Source organism: Bidens hawaiensis, unplaced genomic scaffold, assembly GCF_021521415.1.
Source record: "Bidens hawaiensis isolate Kalapana, Puna unplaced genomic scaffold, B.hawaiensis_p1.1 tig00001382_1, whole genome shotgun sequence".
Taxonomy (NCBI): Eukaryota; Viridiplantae; Streptophyta; class Magnoliopsida; order Asterales; family Asteraceae; genus Bidens; species Bidens hawaiensis.
The window spans coordinates 1,792,785-1,795,668 of NW_027491078.1; positions in this window are offsets into that span (position 1 = coordinate 1,792,785).

The following is a 2,884-nucleotide window of genomic DNA, read 5'->3' on the forward strand; positions in this document are numbered from 1 at the left end:
CGTGAACAGGGTTTCGGGGACGAAACCTCTATAAGGGGGTGGACTTGTAACACCCCAAAATATTATACGCTATCAAGCGTAAGCGTTTACTTGTGTTATGTGTAATACGGCAAGAAAAAAATGTGATAACTAAGATATTTAATTTAGTTAACTAAATTAAAGTGTAAGTTGATGTGGTCTTTCAAATAATTAACTAAGGTATAAGCGCTAGATATGTAGAAAAGCAAAATATGCATGATAAAACGTAAAAATAGAGAGAACGCACACATGTGTGTGAGGTGTTCGGCATCAAGAAGAGAGAAAGAGGGAAAACTTCTTCCACATCCAATATTCCAAAATTGAAAGCTAACTAGTGATAAAATCATTGCACGTGGGTTAATTAGTGATCATCTCGATCAACTTGGTGATCATAAGGCAACTCGAGTGATAATCCGAAAGATCAAACCAGAAGGGGCGCGCTACAAAAAGGGAAGCTTTAAGGTACGTGACTAGATAGCACGTTTTTATTTTATTAAAGTTTATGTTGTTTTTAGTTATCTTGACATAATGGTTGATAGATGATTGACGAATTAGATCACACAATCAAATAAATTTTGAGGATCTAAGCGAAGGACTGCAAGAACCGACGTGTAAATGACTCATGGAGTCATAGAGATGAAGGCGGCACCCTAAGTATAAGAATATGGCTATGTCCATGGAGGAATTAAATTATGGCGTTGAATTTATTCACAAGTGATGGATACCACAAGAATGGATCAAACGGGTCGTCTAGGGTCTGTATGGGCCTTGACCAATATCGACATTTATACCAAAGTATAAACGGCCATGGTGTCATAGAGGCCGAGTTGTGATCACATACCAACCATAAAGTAGTTTATGGTTGGATGAAATTAAAAGTTTCTACTTGAAGTTAATAGAATACATTAATGATACAAACACCCTTAACGGGCCAAATAATTCGTGCTAGAAACCGAATATAAGAATGAAAGAAAACAAGAACTTGTTAATATAAAAGGATTGCAAATCTGGACACCTGCTAATATTAAGGGGAGTGCAAATCTGAACACTTGCTAATATTAGAGGAGTGCAATAATAGACACTTGCTAATATAAGAGGAGTGTAAATTTAGACACCTTCTAATATTAGAGGGCTGCAATTCTAAACACCTGCTAATATTAGAGGAGTGTAAATCTAGACATCTGCTAATTTAAGTGAAGTGCAACAATAGACACTGGCTAATATAAGAGTGGTGCAAAACTAGACACCTGCTAATATTAGAGGAGTGCAAATTTAAACACCTGCTAACTTTAGCAGAGTGCAAAAATATACACCTGTGGCGCGAGGGAGATGGTCAACCGACCTGAGTCAACTCATCAGCCGTCATGCTACGTGACAACTTGGTTCCAAAATCCATCGCGCTACGCGACGGACAAATTTTATAATTTTACCATTTTATACTTCGGAGTCGACGACTCATTTATATAATAAGTTAGTAAACGTTATTTTGTGTCATTAATTAGGTAACTAAACTCTCATGGCAAGTCGAAAGAAGATCAAGTCGTGATGCCAACCGAACACAAGACCTGTCTTTGTTGCTTCCACATTTTGTTAAATCTAATTACTGTGTTATGTAAGAAAGATCAGGACATTTTTACTTCATTGTCATTTAAATCATAAGCCAATAAAAAAAATATATTTCCGTTCATCAGATACTGTTACTGATACTGATATTGTTCGGAAAGGATTAACTTTTGACTGTCACAGTGGTATTCGTATGGTGTTGGCTCTCATTATAACTCACTATACCAAAAATATACTTTATTGCGAATTCAACTGCGTTGTCAACGAAGTTTATGCCGGAAACCATATAAACAAATACCGGCACCGCCAAGAACAAAAAATTCAATTATATTTGACCATTTCAATTTTGGGGAAAAGAACTTTCATCTAAATATAAAATAAGCACACTGCAACGGTGTATAAAATTTTTAAAAAACATTATATTATATTGATAGAATAATGAAAGGGTAAGCGACGTCAATATAAAAAAAATGCATGGGAGCTTTGATAACATGTGCTAAAACGATGTAACTTTATAGCAAATAAAAATAAAATGCAAGGCAGGTTTTTAAAGATGCACGTTTGTTTTTCGATCACTTGTATATTAATAACGAGAATTCGGTTCCGAAAAAAGTTATACCAAGACGAAATAAAATGTATGTCGCAACACTTTTACTATAAACTAATCATCATTTATTAAATTGATTTGTTTGTGATAAAAATCTATATAAGAGTGTTGAAAGTTCTGGTTTATTATCACTAATGAGGTTCAAACATGTTTTTCTCAAGTCCAAGCTTCTTATCATGACCGAGTATTAGACGAGACGTTATCAAGTCTCACATTGAGATTACGTATTTGCTATCAAGGGGAGGGGTTATAGAAAAAAAACTATAAAGTTATGAGAAAACTATTAACAAACAATAGTTTTATTTATTTTATTTATAAGGTACACAAGCAAAAAGTTTTTTAAAAAATATGTATTGAAAGAGTTACATATATAACTCATACGAGGTAGACATATGTTGCGTATAAGTTGCCTATATGTAACTTTTTGAGCTACGTATTTTGAAGAAAAAAATTTATCTGCTTTTATTACCTTATAAATAAAGAAATAAAAAAGAGTTTGTAAAAAAACTATGTTTATTGGCGACCTCTTAGGAGGTCATGACATTATTTAAGAAATAAATAAAAAGATTAAATCATTTTCACACTACAATCCGGGTTGCAACCCTAACCTAGGTCACAAGCCACTTTTTAATTAAATATTGTTTTGTTTTTTTCTTTTAAACAATTTGTTTTTTTAATTAATTTGAGTTTTATTTA